We start from the raw sequence: 11,820 nt of genomic DNA, 5'->3' as shown, positions 1-11,820 counted from the left end.
TGGGTTAGGATTTGACAGCTTTGGTGCAAGAAGAGAGGAAGGAGTTCGCATCATAACCTTAAGGTACATGCTAAATGCTCATTATTTAAATGCTCTGTTTTAAGAAGCTACATGGCCATCAATACACAATTGCATCTGCAAACTTGGAACCAAGTTAAGACAACGTCTGGTTTCTTTTAGAAGCGCTGCCAGCTGGGAATCATTCTGAGCCCTGCCTGTTGCTGGATGCCCTTGGAATTAGATACTAAAATATTAGGCTGTAATAGCCTTGCTGGATATCTGGAACCCTGCAGATTGTATCTCTGGTTTTCTGAAACAGCCATTTTCACTCACCTAGGTTCAAACTGAGGACAGCAAAGCTTTACAGCAGCAGCAGCAAATGTAACATACCTTGATCTCAAGTTCCAAGTGCTGCCACACTGCTAATAGTTACAACATCAGTGGAAAATAATTGTCAGAAAAGAAGTCAGTGCAGGGGAAAGTCAATGGTATCCATTTAAAGTGAAACATTTCTTTGTAGTCTTTAAAAGAACTGCAGTTAGGTTATAGTCGATTTCTCAATGAAGAGTTTAAAAGCTGCAATTTATAAACTCATAAAATAAATTCTTATTTTAGAGAAAAAAAAGAAGAATTTTCTATCCAGATGGGGAACCTTTTATAAACTGCCTTTTGGTTCATATACTGTTTGTTTCCTGGCTCAACTGCTAAATTCATCATAATGAATAAAACAAAAAATGTGTGGCTATTTAAAAAGAAAAGTTCATATTTCTGCAGTGTATTGATTTAATTCTTTACCTTACTTTTGGCACTCCCCTAGTGTTGGTCTCTTTGGTCACTGCTATACTTTTTGATCAGTGATTTATCAGTACAAAGTGAGGTGCATATTCCTATCAGGTTGCCCAGGAGAGTGGAAAAGAGGCTGTTTGTCTGTTTTAACAGAAAGATTCCTGCAGATCCTCCCTCAGCAAGTCCAGCTATAGCTTCCAGTGATAATACTGGTTACCTTTTTGCATGAACTACAAGAAAATTCCACCCAGCAAGACAGTTAACATTGGAAATACACTAAAAAGTGAGTAAAAAAAGACGTACAGTCAATCACTTTCCATCAGTAAAGCCTCAAAGATCAAGTTCCCATTTTCTTAACCTTTGAGTAGAGCAGCTACAGAGACAGACAAAGGGGTTCCTGCTCAGCAGCTCTCCTTTTTTTCTGCTTCATTATATAATTTTTACTAAGAATGGGTTAAAACCGCCAGCCAAAAACTCAAGGCACAAAAATGGTTAAAAAAGTGATATGCAAAGACAGTTTGTGTGAAATCAAAGGACATGTCTCCATGGAGCTGCCCATTCCCTGTCTTTATTCTCCATCCGGTGGGACTCAGGTGCCCTCACTCGTATCAAGACCTCACGAGGACCTGCCCACACATTAGATACCTAATGACCTTTGAAAGCCTGACCATATATACTTATTTTACTTATAAAATACTCTATTTAGAGGAGACCCTTGGGGAATTAAGCAGAGAACAGGGGGAAACTAGCTTCTAAACCAGAACATTTAGTTCATATTCTTCCTTTTTTTTCATTACCTGTTATCTGTAGATGGGGGCTACCTGTCTCTTCTTCCTGTTAACCAATGATGGCTCAGTACAGGTCAGGAAAACTACTTTAAAGCTTAAGTTAAAAAAAAAGGTTAAAAGAAACCTTTGAAATTTATAGCAAAATTCTAAGACATGAATTTACATATCTACAAAAGTCATTGAGATAACCTCTTACACATAAATTGAAATTCTGTGGCCTTTTTCTTGTCACTGTAAGATTTAACGCTGAGGAATACAAATTCACAGGATTAAAAACACAACTCTACAATAAATAGTAAATGACATTATCAATAAGAATGGATAACATGAGCAAAACTTTGTCCTCGGTAGAGTGATAACTTGGAAATACACAGTTTCTTCGCTGCTGTTTACACACAGAACTTGGAGGAGGCAGATAACTTCCTTCTTAATGGACTATTACAGGCACCCTTTGCAGGCCATTAGTGTGGAATTAATGAAAGCATGTCTGTGCAGCAATTAATTTCCTGTACTTCTGTAATAACAAAGAAAGGAAAGGAAGAGCTGTCCTCCTCCCACAGCTGATAAGCTGTGTTCCTGTGCCTAAAGCACAGTCTTGGAGGATTGGACTATTTGGGTTCTATTCCCACATCTTCTGTAACAACCTCATGACCTTGGAAAAATAATTTGATCTCTCTGTGCCTTAAATTCCCTTTTCACAAAAGGGAATTAATTACACTTCACTACTTGCAGAGAAGTGTCATTAGGCCTAATTAGTTAATGTCTGCAAAGTGCTTTGAGAGCAATCTTTTGACAGATGACATTCTAAGTGCAAAACATCACAGTAAAAATTTGTGGCACTCTGGCTTAGTGTTATTTGTTTAGCACAAACAATGCTTTTGGTGGCCTAGAAACACTAATCTGTTGTATTAGACAGAGATAAGTTAAAATTACATTTATTTGGGCTCTGACTCAGGTAAATACCCAATCACATGCCTTAATGTAAACACTGGGTACCAAAAGTGTTCTATGCATTGTTATGCATTTAATACTCTTGAACTGAAGTCTTACTCATCATTAGTTTCCTTCACCCCAGATAATTTCCTGATGACTTCCTAAAAGTAATGTTTTTAATTGTTTGGATCATCAGAAAAAGTGGTATAAAGCAGGGAAGAGTGATTAGAGAGAGACCAATGTCTGAAACTTCAGGATGTGTGTTTAAAAGATACCATGAGATTTATGCATAGGAAAGATCACTTTGTCAGCATTTTGGAAAAAAAAAAAATCAGGGAAGAGATATTTGAAGGCTAGCATAACTGAGGTAGAGACAGCTGTAATCTTGCACTGATTATTTACACCATTACCTACACAAGAGATTGCAGACTTTAATGTTTCACAAGAAGAAGTGATAAGATTTGGATGCATCTTGGAAATAGTAGAGAATGAAAAAAGTCAAACATGAGCACTCACCTTGAAGATTTTAATGGCAAAGAGCATTATGCTTATAAAAAGAAATGGAAAAATTAAAAGACAACAGACAACAAACAAACTTGCAGATAAATGATACAGACATTCATCAAAAGTTTTGTTCAGGAAGACACAAACCCTTTTGCAAGTTTGTCAAAACCACCTATGAAAACAAGGAAGCTGTGCCTACTGTTGCAACCTGGAAACACAGAAAAGGTATGAGATGGAAACTACAAATACCGAACCCAATTTTCAAACAGTTTAATAAACTACACTGAATAGGTATGAGGTGAAACCACATAAGAAAGTGGCCACACATGTTGTTGGAAGTGCACACTGTACTTACCCACTCATGTCATACATATTTTGCTGGGCAGGAAAGTCAGTGCATCTCTGCAGATTGTTTCATGGGATCGTGGCCTGGAATAACTTTTAGTCTTCTACATATACTATAAAAATATTTTTTCAATAACAGCTCAATTAATTTAAATGACATCAGTAAAATTTAGCAAAAAGGAAGTTACATTTCCCTATTGCAACCTGTTTACTTAACCTATTTATTACTTATTACTTTTTGATTTATAAATTTAATTAAATGAATTTATTTCAGATCACATCAACAGTTAGCTTTAATATCTACCTTCCATTTCTAAGCAATTGCATGTTGATGCTTCCAGAAGACATTTTTCTGGGTTGCTTAAAAGGCAAGGAAGTACTGAGGCTGAGATCTTAAAGAATAGGTTAGGTGCTATAAGGTACCTTTAGAAGTTATTGCTCTGCATGTCTCGTGTGGCTTGAGGGAAAGAACTTGAGAAGCAAAGTGGATCATCCAGTCTCCTGCTCTGAACATATGTTTTCTGTCCCTATATATTGACTGAGCCAATGGATTAACAGTGGAGTTAACGATCTAACTTGAGCCAAACTCTGTGGCTATTTCACTTCTGTTTTATGCAAGTAATCATCCTGTGCGAGTTGATAGTTCAAGGAATGTACTTGTAGTGTATCTCCTATAATGTCTGTTGAACTTGGTTTGGAAATGGAAGAAGGTTAGTTTCCGCTTTGGACGTAAATCCAAGTTCAGATATCAAACTCTCAATGCTTTTGTTAAAAAGGGTTAGACACTAATGTAAAACCCAGATTTTGCTTTAAATCTGTCATGAATGATGCATATTTAAAAAAAAAACACAACAAAAACCAAAAAAAACCCCAAAGAAACAAAACCCCGGTAACAGTCAGTTCCATTAAGAAGCAGAACTTCCACCCTTCAAAGCTGATGCGATTTTTGTCATTGACTTCAGTGGAAGCCTGAAGAGGTATCACAGCTATCACTGACTCCTGCAGGAATAAAAGGACTACATTGGAAAAAAATCCAGATTTTACTGATTACATTAGCTGTGTTCATGAAATCAAGACCTATTTGAAAGTACCAGTCCTGGCATGGTTTAAAATGTTTCACATAGAGAATAGTCACAGGAAACAAACAAACAAGGAAAATCCAGCTCATTTGAAACAACCCAAAGTTAATTCAGATATGTGCAACTTCACATTTTTCAACAGGTACATTCATTGAACTTCCCACACACAGGCTATTTGGCCCCACTTAGCGTCCAAAATTGTCCAAAATATTAATGGCACTTCATTTTCAGAAAATTAAGAATGTAATGGCCCTTGCTCACCTCTGTATGTTTTGTAAAGAGAAATAAAGTGATGCTAATAAGGTAAAGCAGAGACATTCAGGGGCTGCTCATTCCATGCAGCTGCCCAAAGCTCAATTTTGTCATTAATGATTCACTCTAAGCAGTATTACCCACATACGTTTGTCTGAAACCTGTTGGCAGATACACCTTCTCCTCTACTGAACCTCCAGTTTTGGGTGCGTACGTCCTTTAAGGTTATAAATTGCTTTTTTCATTTCTGTGTTTGCCTTTGAATAGTTATTGAATGCAGTATCACTCATGATTGGTGCTAAGGGAACACCAGCTCTGAAATGTAGCTCAAAATGCTGATGTTTACTATGTCGTTGTACATAACTTGCATATTAATATGCAGCTCTTCAACCGTAGACAATGTGGCTTGTCTCATTTACAGGGCTGGGGGATCCAGACCCTCTCTTCAAAGTGATGTATTTGATACTTGTTGCCTCCTTGTGGTCTGATGGCTGGGGAAGTACTCACAGTCTTCAGGGCCTTTAGCACATTTTAAGGTTGCCCAAAGAGAACTGAAAGTCCTAGAAGCCATGGAATTTAATATAAAATAGCCACAAACTCCTCCAGTCAATGGTAGTTTCCTAGGTCCCAATAAATTTTAAGGCAGCTGCTGGTGCATTTTTATTGACTTCTCTCTAATCAGAGTCACAGAGCAATGGTTACATCTCTTGAATGGGGACAATATATTAAGCTATTCAGCACTAACTCTGACATCTCGTTTTGAATCTTTCTAGATTCTCGAGTAAGAAATACTGCTTACTTAACTTCCCATTACATTTTTGGATAGTTTCCTCTAAAGAGAGAGAATAATTTACCATTTTTACTGCGACTTGCACTGGTAAAGCTTTGCACTGGTAATTTAATTCTATAATCATTTAGTTTGAATTACACGGGGAACATCTGCAACGATTCCTAACAATAACTACATTTCAAGACAATTACACAGTAATAACTGGAGCTGCAGGATGATGTCAAAGCCAGAAGAGGAAAAAGAGGCACACACAGACTTTGCGCATGAAATTAAATTTTGTTCTTAATTGGGAAAATGCAAGTTTATCAGAGAAGAGTCTTTGTAACACCACATGCATGTATTTAATATATGTGTTTCTGTAGGTACTGCAATATTTTCTATTGGCATCAGAGATTTACTCTCATTAGTGATTCTCTGAATCACTAATGAAATGAATCTCCTTTACTTTGGAGTACACAAATATCCTTTCCTTCTTAGCCAACTCTTGTTAGGAAGATGAAGACAACGAAATAAAAAGATCTTGTGCGATTTACCTTGTCAATCTTACTGAATTAAGGACTGTGGGAGGCAGGAACTCCATTCCCCAAGTTTTCCACTACAGCTTTCATTTGTAGATCCGTGGCATCTTTAGTGAATGCACAGCTACTTCTCTGTGGTGTACTAATTAATTCACTCGTGTACAAGATCACATATCTTTTGTCTGGAAAACCTAAATGACTGAGTGGACATGTGTAGTGAGTCCAACAGCTCTGGGAGTAGCAGATGTGTTGTATGTGCATTGCACAAATAGTCAGCATATGTGGATCAATTCCGGTGAATTTTGGATGTATCAAGTTTGTCATGCCTGTCCAGAAGTTGAAAACAAATTGGCTCCATAGTGCACTCAGCTGGGTCCTACTCTTTTCAGGCCCTTTGACATCCCAGTTTACCTAATCTATGGCAAATTTTTTTTTGTTTGTTCAAATAATTTTTATGCTGCTATATAGTAATCCAGAGTATTGTAGATATCAACATTCAAATTTTACTTTTCCCTTTGAGAAGAGAAAATCCAGTGTTATGTATTGTAATAGTGGTGCTATAATTTCTTCTCAATCTAATCAGTGAAGACAGAAGGGGGAGGCCTATTTTTTTCCCAATCTTCAAAAAAATCTACTGAGGGTATTAACAATATAAACCACAAAAGGTGTTATCTTTCTGTGTTATTGATCTTTCCACCTTTTCTAGTGACTGAGCTGATATATTGGTTATCCTTTCAAAGCTGTCATGTCCTCTAAGGAACGGTAATACTGTGGTAAATGGTTGATCTACTAGTGTCAAACTAACTCTTTAAATTCAGTCCTTGCCCCATCTGAATCTATTACACAAAATGAGTGCCCCCCAGCTCTCTTCCCCTTCCATTGGCAAATCCCCATCTCCGTCACTTGAAATGTACCTTCTTATGTGGAACTGCTTCTGCCGTCTGGCAGGAAGCAGAAATGTGTTTCCCTGCAATTTTTCTCCATGTCATCCCCTGTAAATGCAGCAAAGAGAAAGCACTGGAAAAACACAGAGTAAGCAATGCTTTCAGTGTCATGATCAAGACTTCTCGTGGGTACAGTACAGTGAGTGAAAAGTCATTCAGAACTGGAATCCAGGGTTTAACACTGGCTTACAGCCAAGATGAGATAATTGTCAATACCATCAGTCATCTGTTGTCCAAAGGGCAGAATGTCATTTGGAGGGGAAATTTGTCACCTATGGAGGACCCTCTCTCAGCTCAGAGGGATCCAGAAAACTCTCTAAATGTTTTGATTTCTAAAACTTGAGAGGGGAAAAGCCTCTCACAGTTACCTGTGTATTGTTCCTTTGGAACCTCAATATTCTGGGCCTCCTTAATCCAAACCAATTGCTCAGCCCCTTAATCTTTTCCTTCTGCTCTTCTTATAGCAGCATGGCTGTGAAATATGTGAAAAGTATGTACTTGCAGAATATGATACTGGTGCAATGCATAAACTAATTTTTACTCACCTGAATCAAGACTAGTAAACCAAAGTGTCAAGAGTTAGTGAGGTTTCACTGCACTAATCTCCAAAATGTGTCAATAAGAGTTTCCAGTGAGGTAAAAGAACTCCAGAAACACGTTTTTTGCAACCTTGTGAAAATGAGAAAGATATATTTTTCACTTGGATAATTGTTTAACTGAGTAGAAGTATACGGGAGGAAGCACAACAAAGCTTCTGAATTAGCAACAGTAATAACTACTGCAGTATTAGTGTGAAGTTCAACTATAAAAAGGGAGATCTGATAACAGGGCTTTCTACGATCGGTTTGATTCATTGTAGTAACAGCGTGTACTTTGTTGTAATTCATATTTTCAGATTGTTCATTAGCATCACACTGCATCAGATGTTAGTGCTTAGCAGGAATATCATATAGCAATCATCTGACCATGACTTTGATAAATTCCCTAGGAAAATTAAATGAAAGAAAGATGTGTATCAGTTTCTTTTTTTATATTTATATGATGATCTGGAGTTACTCTAAGGAAAGGGATAGAATTACTGGCATTTGTGAGATGCAGGGAAGTATGTAGAATCAGAACCTGTGCCTTAAACTCCTTTTAAAAAGTTGTAAATGGGAAGAAGCATATGATTGGTTATTAATAATATAATGAGCCATGTTTACTATTATATCTTTTAAGCCTTTTGTGACTAATCCAATCCTTTGTATCCTTTCTGGGAACACTAACATCTTTCTCAGCTGCACAAGCACATGGCTGTTAGAAGTGATACTGGTCAATGGCAATCTAAACAAAACGCAGATCAATGAAATTATTTCCTGTGGTAGGATTAATAAGGTAGTACGTCAACCCTGTTATAGACATTTGTTTTACATATTTTCTAATTCAGTCATGCCAGACCTGTGGGAAAGTGAGCAATGGGATTGTCTTTTTATGATGAGAGAACATTTTCCAAAACTGTGCCTGCTATGTGGTCTCACAACAACCAGCTTGGGGAACCTTGGGTTTGCCTATCAGATGGTCATATCACACATTTCAGGAACTACCTTTGTGGCTGCAAGTCTTCAGCATTTTTGGCTCTCCAGTCCTCTGTCTTAGTAGTTATGCACCCAAAATCTGAGGTGTGCGTGCCTCTGAAAATGTGAAATTCAGTAAAGGAAAACTATAAGTCTAAAAGAGCCTTCAGCTTCCTTGAAGTAATAGGATGTTGGTCAGGGCAAGTCATATGCTTCAGAACTGAAGGAACAAGAGCTGAAAGGAGCTTTTATCACTTGTCCTGAGCTCCAGAACCACCTGCTAGCGTTGCTACTTGGTGATGCTACCATAAAATTAAGAGTCTGCCAGCATTTTATTATCAAGGGTTATAACTGAATCTTGCACATTCCATTCAGGCAGGAACTTCATATACATTTGAGGTCCAAATAACCTTTTTGAGTCCCAGGTTTAGCTTACAGGTGTTTTACTGTAAATGGAAGAAAAATCTTGCTTTTGTACCAGCTTTATGCAAAAGCTGTGGCAGATTTTATTTTATTTTGTGATGCTTTTGGCTTGCTTGTACTATCTATCTGTGTAGCTATTTAGAGCAACACAGTGTGTAATTCATTTAAGAGTACTGTGGCTGGGGTTTTCCTTCTCTTTCTGGGTGATTTTGCACAGATGGGGAATCTCTACTGGCGATCTGTAGAACCAGGACTACTCTTTATCTACACTTTGGATATTCCTCAGATAGGAGGAACTCTGGAGTCACTGTGGGATTTTGACACCTCCTGCCATTGAAATTCTCTCTGAGGGATGCGCTGTTCTAAGCAGGAAGGGAAGTCTTTGCCAGCACACCTTTAGCCAGACAAATGGAAGGGTCTGTGGCAGGAAGCAGGCAAGGAGTTTCCTTAAGGAAAGCTTGAACATCTGACAGTTCCTCCAAAATCTGTGAATTTTGCAGACCTGAAGTCTGTGGTCATTTCTATGGGAAAAATTCTGGGCAGCTTTGCAGAATAAACTCTGGAGAATTTCTGTGTACAACAGGAGTAGACACACAGAAGAAAGAAACTTTTTAAAAGCTTAGGCTGAAGTTATTATTGCATATGATTTGCTAGCAGTACTAAGTTCTTAAAGTTATATGGCTTTGTTAAACTACAGTCAAAGGCTGAAGTTACCTCAAACTCCAGGAAAATAGAAATGAAAGTAATTAGATTACTTTAATCTTTGAAAGTGCTCAAAGCCTTAAATATTTGTTTTACCAATGTTGTCTTCTATTGTAAGCATTAGTGTGGGAGTTACCTGCCAGACATGATGCTCATTTTTCAAACAGAGCTAATAAAGCATTTAAATATTTTTAAAAATAACAAACAAACCTCCTTGAAATAAGGAGGCATTAGCATAAGTAAACATCATGTAATTCTATCATGAAATATCCAAGAGACTTTTTCCTCTTGGAAAGATAATAACAACTGCTCATGCTTGTTCAGATAGTTTCAGGTTTGAAAAAGGTCTGTGTAATTTTGAGAGTCAGTAGCCTTCTTTTTAGCGATGTTTAAGACCCACAGGTAGGCCCATCTAAAACTCTGAAAACAAAGATCTCAAAACTATGTAGAAAGTAAGATCCAAGCTGGAACTGGATTTTACAAGTGGCCTTCTTATATGCAATGAGAAACTAAATAACACTCAGCACTGTAGAGAATCTTGGATCCAAATTTTGCACTACCTCATAGACCTCTGAAGCCTGGAAATACACTCTTTGGTGTGAGTGGGCTTTGCAATAAGTGCTTTTATTAGAAATATGTGGCTTGGAACCACAAAATAACACTATTTGTACATTATCTTTGCCTCCATAAAATTGCAGGCACTTCTGTGTTGGCGAACTTCAGATGCAGGATAACAGATGTTCTGGGCAGTCTGGTAGAAACCAGACAAATCTGACTGCAGAGACAAATCAGTTCTGCACTATTGCTGAATCTTGCCTGCCATAGGAACACCTACTGAGTGCAAATCACTGGATCAGAGCAATAGACGAGAGGAACTTTTATTTCAGAATAAGCATCTCTTCCTCAAAAATGAAAACAAAAGTATTTAAAAGAAGAGACACTGATATAGATCTTAAACTGCACTGCTGAGCAATTGTCTTTTCCCCCCAACTTGTTATTGTTGCCTTTACCCATAATAAAATAAGTATGAATGACTGAATGGAGAAAAGGCCACTGGAACGTTAACATTTCTGTTACATTGCCTGTGGGGAGAAATTCAAAGGCACGTAGGAAGGTGAGGACCCTGCCCCACTGACTTGCAATGGAACTGGACCAACAAGTCCCCTTTGTGCCTCTGAGATGTTTCTTTTGTCATCCAACCTTTCACAGGGATGTAGGAACTCTCAGGTCTGAGTTTCATCATACAGATGAAACTGCTCTGAGCTCTGTATGGATATTCACATTTTCTTGACATTATTTTTTCTATTTATTTTTTCAGAACTTTCTTTCCCCAGGATATTCTCAGCTGGAAAAGCAATGTGAAAGCAAGAGCACCTGTCAAATTTGGATGGACAGATAGGTTGGATTTGCCATAAATCCACTATTATCTTTTTTTCTAAAATGGAAGGGGGGGAGTTTTCCAAGACACATAGAATTTTTAGGAGCAAGTATTTTCATTTATGCTTCCAATCTCTTCAGGACTTCTGCATTTCCCTCCCATAAACAATTTCAGTGTAATGACTTTACAGCAGCAGAATATGTCACTCTTTGGAGAAGCAAACTCTCCTCTTTGAAGGAAAGAGTTCAGAAGAGGTGGGTGGGCTGAAACTTTGGGGGAGTCTATTCCTTTCTATGGCTTATTCTCATAGAGGGGTAAATGTCTTGCCTCTTGAAATGGCTGTTTTCAAGCACAGGCTTACACATCTATTTCTAAAACAGGTGAAATTTTCTTTGCTCTGTGCTGCACTACTTCCAAACAGGATAATATCCAATTTGAATGTTTTGTTATGGATTCCTTTACATCTTTATGTCCTTGAGGCATTTTCTTCCTTGGTACCCTATTTGGTGACCATTGTGCATGTATAAACTTCTTGCCTACGTCTTACCCATATTTCCTAAAATCTTTTCCTTTTTCCAGAGTTGCTGTTCAGTTTTTCACCTTATTTTACAGCCTCCTATTGTTGACGTTTAGGTCTACAAACTTCTTAACTGGCTACTACATCCTGGCCATGCTAACCTTTGCTGCCCTTTAGAAGTCAGATGAATTTCCTAACTCCACTCAAAAAAACTGTTCACCTTCCTAGCAGCGTGCTGCCTTTGTGACCTGAAATGTGACCAAAATTCCAAGCTGCAATTACCCCACTCACCAGGAATTCAAATGGTT

The sequence above is a fragment of the Mycteria americana genome, chromosome 2, assembly GCF_035582795.1.
Source record: "Mycteria americana isolate JAX WOST 10 ecotype Jacksonville Zoo and Gardens chromosome 2, USCA_MyAme_1.0, whole genome shotgun sequence".
Lineage (NCBI taxonomy): Eukaryota > Metazoa > Chordata > Aves > Ciconiiformes > Ciconiidae > Mycteria > Mycteria americana.
The sequence above is the reverse complement of the archived record's forward strand: the minus strand, read 5'-3'. Positions refer to the sequence as shown.